Here is a 10,950-nt window from a genome sequence, read left to right on the forward strand (position 1 = left end):
AAGGCTGCGTCAGGGCCTGCAAGCAATGTGGCTCTGTTCTAAACTGATAAACTCAAAACTTTGCAACGTACGTCATTAATCAGAATGTGTGTTACGTCATCATAGGTATTGCATCATACCATTCGCTTCTTTTTAATATCGTTCGTGCTCGCAAACAATGCACTACACTTGCAAAATTAATTTTAGGGGGAAGTGAGTCCAAAGGTAAATAAATTTGTTTATTTAACGTTATCCAGTAAAGAATATGATTACAATCCAGTAAATTACAATCCAGTCAGTAAATAAATTTGTTTATTTAACGTTATCCAGTAAAGAATATGATTACAATCCAGTAAAGAATCTGATTAAGTCTGGTTGGGTGATTGACAAGTTTGGAAAATCCATGTTGTGTTGCAGTGGAGTAAAGACCAGAATTAAACATAGTTGCTTTTGGCACACGTAGTGAGACTTGCCAACATATACATAACCCGTGCATTTTTACTTCGAATATTGTACTTGTTGTGTGAATAACCATAGGCAAACATTGCTAAAGTCAAGAAAGGGATAGTTTAGTTGTGTTTAGCATCGACCAAGCAAGTCTTTGAGAGGCAATTGTTTGGTTTTCAAGACTTGGACCGAACCCATATACCAAGCGGTTGAACTCCATGATTTAAACCTTGATAAATCTAAATTTTCTGTTCAATTCGAAACAAAGGCACAGTGACATATGTGTCTTTGACGTAACTTTGGTGCACAATTGTTGCAGAGTTTCACTTCAGTGTTTCAGTCGATTGTCAGAACGATCCGCTTTACAATAAGGAAGAGTATCCAGACGGTGGTTATTTAAAGAAGGAAGTATGACTTGGTATATGCTGTGATTCTCATAACTGCAGTTTAGTTCATTCCAACGTAAGTTAGTTTGTGCAGAAACCAGGCGTTGTTTGGCAGCAATAAAACCATTGGGATTCGTGACTTTTAGGGCACCTGTTTATGTTTACTAAATTTGAAAGCACTTTATCTCTTATCCGTTCACCTAGGCCTGGTTAGAGTAGGTTTTGACTTTTTGAACATAACGCTAAGTCTTATGTTGATTAACCGTAGTGGATGTTTATATTGGGCTTGACTTGGCTTTTATTATTGTGGGCTGCATTCCGAGATCAACGCGTGCATGTCAAATCCTAATGAAAATCACGCCCATCGTTATAGGTTTTAGTTTATGCTCAGTTTACACATTTCTGTGGTTCAAACAACGTTGCTTCTATAAAAGTTCGCTTTTGAATCAGCTTTACAACGGTCGGATTAAAGTTCTAAGTTAGTCGAGCATTGTCTGTCTGAATTTTAAAACATTTACTGCATGCATTGCATACTCTATTACACAAAGATATCAGTCTTATGGGTGTGGGTGTACACATTTTGAAGGTAATGTTAAGTGGCCTTTGTTAGCAGGCAGTGCAATTGATATAGCAGGACAGTGGTTGCTTTTATTTCTTTTCCTCTATCCATTTAGATGCGCCCAGCAGGGAGTAAATGTTATTGCCGGGTTACAAACGATGAAACGAACCGCTTTTATGTCATTACTTTGCATTTCAACCGATATTGTATCAATGTTTGCTAACTTGTATCTTGAGGTACAGCTATTTGCAGCAGCAATTGCTTGCAACCTATTAGCTGTTGTGTTAACGTTCGAAACTTGGAACGATATATTGAAATATCCTCTGTCAATTTTTGCAAGCAGTGAAACGGTTGATATCGAACACTGAGTTATTTAGTTTTTATAACATTATTGTTCGTCCACATTAATTGCTCGTGATTTTCGTGCATCCTAGTTTTCTGTTTCTCTTGAAACGATCTATTGTCGCGTTGTGCTATCTTAATGACGATTTTTGCTTTCTACTTGTCGCATTGTGTATGTAATCTTGCTAGCAATAAATTAATTGGTATTGAAACTTACCTATTTTGCAAACATACCTGACTTTTAGACTGTATTTAGTATACTTCATTGTTTTGCAGCAGGGGTTGGCAACCCCTGGCACACATGCCAAGGTTGGCAGGTTGTTTTGCTGTATTTATGTTGAAGTACTAATTTAAACTTATACATTGCTTGTTACCAGTTCATCATTCAATAATAGCCTTACATTCGGCCTACACGCATAAATTATGTTACTATTGATATATTACTATTGAGGTTTAAACGTTAGGTCGAACGAACTAAATAGGAATATTTTTATAAGATTTGCGTTTTTTCGGGTTGGGTGCGTACAGCTTTATTTGTTTTTGAAAAATGGGTTTGGTTCGGGCCTGACTTTTTCCCTGTCAGTAATTTTTTTTAAAAACAATAAGTTTCAAAGATATGAGTTGCAAACAACCATGCTTGAACAAAACGAACTTCTCGTTTTGGTGCTTGTGTGCAAGGCATGCAAGGGAAGGAAACAATTGCACGGTTAATTGATTTGCATCGGCGACTGCGTGCTGGGCATCAACCCAATATTAAATGCAAACCTAATTGTTTCAGCTTGCTCGGTTTCATGTGGTTTAGGCCAGCTTAATCACAGACAAGTCTTTTGAAAGCATTTTTCAGAATTACAAGTATATTAAGTTTGATGTCGGTTAGTAAATACATAAGCGCTATATGTAGTTTAAAATGGTAAATGGCACAATTAGTGGATAATGACTAAAACGCGCAACAGCTGCATTGCAAATGGTTATGTAGCAACAGCTCATAAGAAAGGCAGTTTTGCGCACGGTGAGTATAATATGACTGGGCATAATTCGATTTCTTGTATGTTGTACATTTATTATGACCTGGTAGTATAGATGTGGCTGCCTATACTGACAGCTGGGTAAAGCGTAAAAGAGGTTTTGTTTTTAATATTATTGCCTTGGTTAATGTTAGATTTTTTACCTTACAGTTTGTGGTTAATTTGAAAACCAAGATCTAATTCTGAAGGCATAAAGTGACCAAAACCGATTATAAGTTAAAAAAGAAACAGAGAATACAAACAAGTGAAGATTGTATCAACCAGGGGTGTGCAACCTGCGGCCCGCGGGCCAAATGCGGCCCGTTGATAATGGTTGTGCGGCCCGCGGAGACGCTGGAATTTTCTAATTTACTGGTAAACGATTCCAATTTTCATGTATTTTTGAACAGATTAATGCGCCCGGTGCTATTTCTATGCGACCAAGCAATAATGCAACTATAAATAAATGCGACTTTTACTTGTTAACTCAATGTATAAGCATATTTTTTATGCAACAAAGTAAAATCAACTTGTGGTGCGGCCCGCGATCTAATTATGGTAATTGTATTTGGCCCCACAGTGACAAAGGTTGCACACCCCTGGTATAAACAGCAAACGGAACAAGAACAGTTGATAGCAAAGAATACTGACAAACATACAATGAAAAGTTGTGTAAAATCAGCAAACAAAAAATTTAAATGCAATTTATGTGAAAAATCATATACCCGAAAGTGTAATCTAAAACAACATTTGGTTACACACAATGGTGAAAAACGCTATCAGTGTGAGGTTTGCAAGAAAAAAGTTTTCACTAAACCAAATTTGAAAGCACACATGCTGACACACTCGGACAGAAAAAGACCACATAAGTGTGAAATTTGTGAAAAGTTTTTTTTGTCAGCTTCTGAATTAAAAATACATCAGGTATCGCACACTGGCGTTAAAGCATACAGTTGCAATATTTGCGAAAAGAAGTTTCAATTTCCAGGACATGTGAATCAACATATGAGATGCCATTCAGGGGAACGACCATACAAATGCAATCTCTGCGACAAAAGCTACAACCATTCTTCACACCTTTCAAGACACATGCTTCATCACACCAAGGAAAATACCAAGTGTGTGAAAAATGTTTTACAGAGAAAAGGAGTTTGGACATACATCTTAATGTACACATGGGACTTAAACTGCATAAGTGTACAATATGTCAGAAAGCATTTAGTTACCCAAGATCTCTAAGGAGCCACATGTTCATTCATAGTGACGTGAAACCACACAAGTGTAAGTTTTGTGAAAAGGAGTTTGCTTCGATAGGTGGTCTAAAACATCATATGGCGGCCCATAAAGAAGAAAAACCATTCAAGTGTCCCTCTTGTGGAAAAGGATTTCATCACATGCACGGTTTGAAACGACACAGTTTGACATACTCAGGAATAAAGGCTCACCAGTGTGACATTTGTGAAAAAAAGTTTGCCCTTTCGACAACATTGAAAAGACACCGAGAAGCTCACTTTGGAAATAAAAAGATTCAATGCAAAGTTTGTAAAAGTTACTTTATACGACTTGAAAACTTAAAGCTGCACTTGAAAAAAACCAACAAGGGTCGAAAATGTGCCAAAATTTTATATGACATCAACCTTTGAAACTGTCAATTATTATGTCATTAAAGTTCTGAAAAAACGACAATGCACAATGCCCATGTAACCTGAAAGGCAGCGATATTCAATCTTCGGCGGGAATTTAATCACCCTTTTCCGGCGAGAGACTGAGTTGGGCTACGATGTTGTACGACCGTATGTAGAAGGTAGCACAAACACTCTTCTTGTTATGTTTGTCGAATCAAACTTGTTTTGCTGTGAAACTATATTTAAAAAGCTTCCAAAAATTACCACATAAGCTTTCATATTTAATCTTAGTATTTTCGGCTTTGTCAAACTTGATTCTGTCTCGACAATGAGTATTTAATTTCGTATCAGGCGGAATAGTAATAAAAAAAAACTTACATGACCATATTTGGCAATCAGCTTGCTTTCTTTGCACGATCGAATCAGAGCGATTTGCACATCCATCCATTTTTACCATCAGCATTTACAACGATACACTAGAAAACAACAGGAATACTTATCACTGAATCAAGCTAGAATATTTTGGTTATGTTTGTGTAGGTTTTATTTCAAATCAGAATAGTTAAATCTTTCCTGTGGGCCAAATGCGTCCAAAAACAAAGGAAACTGGAATATTTGGAGGTGGAAATTGAAATATGAATTTTAAACATAGTTTTTGTACCCCTGTGACTATCGTCGTACATCTCACTGTATGGATCACCCCAATCCTATTGACATCCTACTACGATACTGACATGCCCCGCAAAGGAGACAATCAATGGTGCTTGTGAATCGACTTTTAGCGGAGTTACCCCTAGACCAAAAGAATAAGTACAAAAAAGTAATCACAAAACTAAACTCGGGTTTTATGGTGGAGCTACCACTAACACCATACCTCACGATAGACCCAAATTGATCAAAGTTTCGATAGGTGGCGCAAAAAGCTGAATTAATTTAGCATCTAATAAGGGGTAGGGTTTAGGGCAGGAACTTGGCCGAATGGCCTGGCGCGCCTGACCCATATACAGACATAAAAAACCTGATCGGGATTCGTCCCCGGGAGGTTCCTGGGTTCGAACCCCGTGAAGAAAAAAAAAAAAAAAAAAAAAAAAAAAGGGGTAGGGTTTAAATTGAATTTCGAAATAGGTGCTTGGGCTCTTTGCGCCACCTAGACAAATGTAACGAAAAGCGCTGCTTACATGAGTTCTGATGTTCATTTCGTGAAACTGCGATGTCTTGCGGCTTTCATAACTGTCTCTGCTTTTTGCGCCAACCATCTGCAATATGTTTTGATGTTAGTAAGTCTGACATATTTTTTGAGTCTGGTGCGGTTGATAGCGCGAAATATTTTCCTGTGCCACAATAGGATTAATATGCTACGCAAACACCTTATGATACAGCCTAACAGCGGTGTAGCTCGGGCAATGGTTGTGGCGGCTTATAATTTCCAAGCGATCGCTGCGCGTTTGCACAACACGGGTGGCGTAAACCCTGCCTAATTGGCGTAGGCGAAAATCGATGTGCGTGGCCACCTCGCGGCCTCCGATTGGCTGGAATTCCTTTCACCTGGCGTCGAATATATTCCCAATGAACTCGCGGCTTTGCTGCCAGCGTTTCTCGGGTTGATCTCAATAAAAGTACTGGGCCGAATAAAAGTACTGTCCCGCTCGAGATTGAATAAACTCGTCGCTTACTGCTGCCGGCTGCGGACGCTCAATATCCGGTATGTCCAAGATACTGATAAATCCGTTTAAGACACCTGGTCTAGACTATATAATATTTCCCTTGCCGCGTTCGGCTTCTGTGCGATCGGGCGAACTTGCGTCGCTGAGGTTACGATAAACCCGGACCTGCGAACTCACTCCTTCGTTTGGGGTGTTGGCCGATCTCGCAATAAAGACGTCAGGCTGCTTTAAATACTCGTCTAGCATAATCTGGTCTTCCGAAGACAATTCTCCATACCTGGCTAAAATTGCATCTACATCCAATGATCCAGAGGGTTGAGGGGTGTCGAATGTATTTGATAAATCCGAGTGTGGAATAGCAGTTTCTAATATTCATCGTTAGCAGAACAGTGATACAGATCAGTTGATTTCGTATTCAAATAGAATGTAAATAACATCAACAGCAATTAACAATAGGTATTGCAAAGAAGACAAAAGAATAGAAACCGTTAAGCCAACTAAATGTTTATTTTGATACATTTAAGCGCCAACGCTAGTGCCTATACAGGAAAGACATTGTCCTATCTATGTTTGATTAACCGATAAACTAATTTGCCTTTCATTGGCCCAAGATAAGTCCCTAGGATTTCTGCGGGATTTCGGTTGCTGCTTCCCCGCAGAATGATCCGCTATATTGTCGTGTGCTAAATTCGGTCCCTCATTGTTTATGAGTCCTATTTCTGGTCATGGACTTGTTTTGTACATTAGTCTGGTCGATACATTTATCTCGAGTCGGCTAACCGCTTGCACGGGGCAGTTCGACAATGGTTGTCGCCGTTAACCAAAGACGCTATGTAGCTACATATATTTATGCTGCGCTTCGTCGCGAAGTTTTCCGAGTGCTTCAAGTTAAAGACTTTGTCGTTTTTCTGGCAGTCGTGATATTTTTTAAGTCAAAGACTTGGCCGTTTTCCTAGCTTAATCTGAATTGACGCAGGTTTGCCTTTTCATCAGCTCTTACCTATCCAAATGTTAACACAAAAATGGCATTTTTTAGCAAAATCTCATTTTACATACAAATGTGTGAGGAGATTTCCCACTGATATAAGCGGCCAAGTATACATTCATTGGTCGGGAGGAATTCGGCGCCGTTTATGGAACGCGATGTATATTGTGTGACGCTTTGGTATATATATTAGCTTGCCCTGCGTTCTATATTATTGCATATGGCCGCTACAAGTCTACACGGGAATGCTTACAAACAGGTTTAATTCGGTACGGCGCTAAACGATACTTTTATCAAAACTTTCAGCAGCCATCTTGGACTCCAATTCAAACGTAATCAGATGCTGTAAGATGATTTTAATACAACGTAACTTCAAACTGAACTGATTCAGAATTGCCGGGTTACAACTGATAAAACGAACCGCATGTATGTCAATTCTATGCATTTCAACCGATATTGTAGCAATACTTGTTAAATCGTATTTAGAGGTTTAGAGGTTAGACGTATTTAGAGGCGTTCGCTTGCAACCTAGTAGCTGTTGTTTTAACGTTCGAAACTTGGAACGAAATATTGAAATATCCTCTGACACTTTTCACAGGACGGGAAATAGTTGATATCTCACACTAAGTTGTTTACTATTCATAACATTATTGCCAGTCCACATCAATAGCTCGTGGTTTTCATGCCCCCTAGTTTTCTGTTTCTCTTGAAACGATCTATTGTCGTGTTGTGCTATCTTAATGACGATTTTCGGTTTCTACTTGTCGCATTGTATAGGAAGTCTTGCTAACAATAAAATAATTGCAAACATCCGGGTATTGTTGGTGTTTGTTCGACTAACGTTCGTAAATTGTAGTATGACTACTGTTTAAGGCTCAAACTTCTAGAGACCGCGTACCACCTGACAACCATTTCATGAGGTGACAGGAGTGGTTCAACGACTCACGCTCTACCAACTGGGCTACACAGGTTTAACGGTGAACTCGTCGTATCACAAGCACCGTTGCCTACTATATAAGCACATTACACCTTCGTAGGTACCGCCAGATCGAAGGCAATGGTCAGTAACTGGAATCGCCAGATCGAAGGCAATGGTCAGTATCAATTAAAACTATGTTTTTACACTTTCATAACAAGTGCGTCAGTACATGGCGTTAAACTGTCGTTAACAGACTGAGGCCTTCTTTCGCAGGTATAAAAAATTGCACAACAAGCGGACATCCTGAACCGACACAGTAATACGTCGAAAAGTTAATGAAAACATCAACTGCAATAAACGGTTTGTAATTACAACGACGTCCTGCATAAAGTGTATACAATGAACGTTGTCGTTTAATCGAAATTATAAAGAGTTACCATAGCCTTCTTGTTTGCTGTGCAGCATCAAAACGCAATCAGAGGTTTGACACGACTGAACGGTAGTTTTTTTTGAAAGATAATACAGTAAAACCAATCATCAGTTTCTGTAAATCGAAATACATATCATTTCCAGGAACTGATGGTGCCACATAGGCGAAATATTTGTTCCATTCATTTGGACCGACTCATTCTGTTTTACCAATGTTTTAGTCGTCTTTCGGTTTCACTGTATTATAGTCCAAAAAAAAGCAAAACAATGATCGCCAGTTTAAGCCATGCTGTTGATGGTTTTGATGTATTACTAAAGTTGTCGTTTTTTTGAACGACCCTGTTTAAGTCCTTAGTAGTAAAGCCCTGGTCTTTGTTTGACGTTAGTTAGTTTGTGCTGAAACCTGTCGTGGTTTGGTAGCAATTAAAATTTTGGGGCATCATGACTTTTTGCAGCACCTTTTTGTATTACATAGGTTATGTTGAGACGAGTTGAGTTTGTTTCGTTTGGTGTCAGAATATAGCAACACCATTACACTAAAACAGTCATCAGGCCTGAATCGTTATGGAGCGCAAGACAATTGGTGAATAATGGCTCAACGCGCTGAAAAAAAGCTAATACAAGAATAACTTGTCTTTTATTCAGTTTGCGGATGTCTACGTAGGAATACTGAATGCTTTGACATTTTGGACAGAATATAACGTCTTAAATTGATTGAGAACTGTCGTATACCTTTTGGAATTTGTTCAAACTTGAAGATGGAATCAAACACTTCCAATCTTACTAACATCTATGTACGAACGAACAAATTTTCCCCTCAAAGAATTGCTTCGCTGACGATAGATACAACTGCACTTTTCGTTACCATTTACTTCACTATTGCAATATTTGCCTATGGTTGTTCACACAACAAGTACAAAAGTGGAGATAGGAATTCACGGGTTATGTATATGTTGACAAGTGCAGCGTCTATCTTAGTGAACATATACATTGTGTTTGACATCAGTTTTGTGAATGTGGGTTACACTGAAGGATCAACATATGTCTGTCAAATCCTAGAGAAAATTAAGCCCATGGTGCTAGCTTTCAGTTTCTGTACAGCTTACACATTTCTGTGGTTGAAACAACGTTGCTTCTATAAAAGTACGCTTTTGAATCACCTTTACAAAGCTTGGATTAAAGTACTAAGTTGGTCGAGCATTGTCTTTTTGAGTTTAGGCGTATTGATTTCTTGCATTGGATACTCCATTACACAAAGAGTTCATTCAATTGGCTATGGATGCATAAAAGTTAATGGAAATGTAAAATGGCCTTGGATAGCGGGAGGTGCAATTGATTTTGGGGGCCAGTGCTTGCTATTGTTTCTTTTCCTTTATCCATTCAAATGCGCCCAGCAAGGAGTAAATGACATTGCCGGGTTACAAATGATAAAAAGAAGCGCTTTCTTGTCATTTCTGTGTATTTCAACCGATATTTTAGCAATCATTGTCAGTAATAATTTGGACGTAGAGCTGTTTGCAGCAGCAACCAGTTGCAACGTAGTAGCTCTTGTTTTAACGTTTGAAACATGGAAAGAAATACTGAAGTCTCCTCTGTTACTTTTCACAAGACGGGAAACCCTTGACATCCAAAAGTGATTTGTTTTTGTTTTTTAGTGACATTATTGTCCACATTGACTAATTGCTGATGATTTAAGGCACACTAGTTTTGTATGATAGTTTTCTGTTGCTTTTTTTTCGGTTTCTACTTGTCGCATAGTGTATGTAGTCTTGCTAGAAATAAATAAATGCACAAACATCAGGGTATTGTTGATGCTTGGTTCAAATAAAGTTCCACAGTTGTGGAAATTATAGCATGGCTTGATTAAAGGGGATTTTGAGATCCAAGATGGCTGCTGAAAGTCAGAAATCTTTTTTTTTGCTGAAAGTACCGAATCAGGGCTGTTTGTAAGCATTCCCGTGTAGACTCGAAAACAATGTCAGGCTTACTAACATCAGACCGTATTGCCGATGGGTGGTGCAAAAGCACATAAGTCTAAGAAAAGACAAGTGAACACTTTAGACAATTGGTGTTATGCGTGTTAAGGCTGTACCTTTTAATGTTTTCTAAATGCAATAGTATTTGTTTCTGTTAACAAGTCTCATTTTTAAATGCATTTACATTTCGGACAAAATGTTAATTTTAATATTTTTTCGAACCGTAGTATACGTTTGTGGTTTTGCTGAAACCTAAAAGACTAATTCAAACACTTTTAATGCTGGCTGAAAATAGAAAGTTGGTCGAGTATTGTCTTTCTGAGTTTGGGCATGTTTACTTCTTGCATTGGGTATTTGATTACTCGAAGAATTCAGTCATTTGGACATGGATGCATAAAGATTGCTGGAAATGTAGAGTGGCCTTTGATAGTGGGAGATGCAATTGATTTTGGGGGCCAGTGCTTACTTTTATTTCTTTTCCTTTATCCATTCACATGTGCCCAGCAAGAAGCATTTGGCATTGCCGCGTTACAAATGATAAAACAAAGCGCTTTCTTGTCGCTTCTTTGCATTTCAACAGATATTGTGGGAATACTTATTAACTTGCATGTGGAGGTTCATCTATTTGCAGCAGC

The 10,950-nt window shown here is 38.4% G+C and overlaps 1 pseudogene; it reads left to right on the forward strand.

Moving 5' to 3' along the window:
- Window positions 1-989: 989 nt before the first annotated feature.
- Window positions 990-5,366, forward strand: LOC145220312 (uncharacterized; annotated as a pseudogene).
- The last annotated feature ends 5,584 nt before the right edge of the window (window positions 5,367-10,950 follow it).

The sequence above is a fragment of the Phallusia mammillata genome, chromosome 3 (genome assembly GCF_965637545.1).
Source record: "Phallusia mammillata chromosome 3, kaPhaMamm4.hap1.1, whole genome shotgun sequence".
Classification (NCBI taxonomy): Eukaryota; Metazoa; Chordata; class Ascidiacea; order Phlebobranchia; family Ascidiidae; genus Phallusia; species Phallusia mammillata.